This window comes from Corvus kubaryi, unplaced genomic scaffold (genome assembly GCF_017639235.1).
Source record: "Corvus kubaryi isolate FWS band 111438036 unplaced genomic scaffold, C.kubaryi_AGA036_p1.0 split1-37344, whole genome shotgun sequence".
NCBI lineage: Eukaryota > Metazoa > Chordata > Aves > Passeriformes > Corvidae > Corvus > Corvus kubaryi.
The window spans coordinates 256,523-257,287 of NW_024582077.1; the positions used below are offsets into that span (position 1 = coordinate 256,523).

General features: G+C 51.5%; 1 protein-coding gene and 1 long non-coding RNA gene across 2 annotated transcripts in view; one reads left to right on the forward strand and one right to left on the reverse strand.

Annotated features, from left to right (window-relative positions):
- Positions 1 to 703, forward strand: part of LOC121657498 — an 819-nt gene extending 116 nt beyond the window's left edge. Inside the window, exons 2-3 of the long non-coding RNA XR_006013649.1 lie at positions 264 to 381; positions 658 to 703. This is a non-coding gene — a long non-coding RNA (uncharacterized LOC121657498). The remainder of the gene's footprint in view (positions 1 to 263; positions 382 to 657) is intronic.
- The window catches only part of IGSF21 (immunoglobin superfamily member 21), a gene marked incomplete at its 5' end in the record, with an annotated part of 20,000 nt that overhangs the window by 15,996 nt on the left and 3,239 nt on the right, over positions 1 to 765 (reverse strand). The window lies entirely within an intron of this gene.

A 765-nucleotide genomic window follows, 5' to 3' on the forward strand; every position in this document is an offset into this window, starting at 1 on the left:
TGGGTTATGGATGTGCCCTGAGGGGTTATGGATGCATTCCATAGGTTATACACCTGCCCGGGGAGTTATGGATGCATCCTGTGGGTTACGGATGTATCCCATAGTTTATGGATGTATCCCATAGGTTACGGATGTATCCTTTGGGTTATGGATGTATCCTGTGGGTTATGGATGTATCCTGTGGGTTATGGATGCATCCCATGGGATATGAATCCATCCCATAGCTTATCCACCCATCCCAGGGTTACAGATCTATCCCATAGGTTATGGATGTATCCCATAGGTTATGGATGTATCCCAGGGTTATGGATCCATCACAGGGGTTACGGATCCATCCCATAGGTTATAATCCCATCCTGTGGGTTATGGATCCATCCCACGGTTTGTGGATCCACCCCACGGGTTACAGATCCATCCCACGGGTAACGGATCCATCCCATGCGTTACGGATCCATCCCATGGGTTATGGATCCATCCCATGGTTACAGATCCCTCCCATGGGTTGTGGATCCACCCCAGGGGTGACAGATCCATCCCATGGGTTGTGGATCCATCCCATGGGTTATGGATCCATCCCAGGGTTATGGATCCATCCCATAGATTGTGGATCCACCCCAGGGCTTACGGATCCGTCCCAGGGTTACAGATCCGTCCCAGGGTTACGGATCCATCCCAGGGTTATGGATCCATCCCAGGGTTATGGATCCAGTCCAGGGTCACGGATCCATCCCAGGGTTACGGATCCATCCCAGGGTTATGGATCCA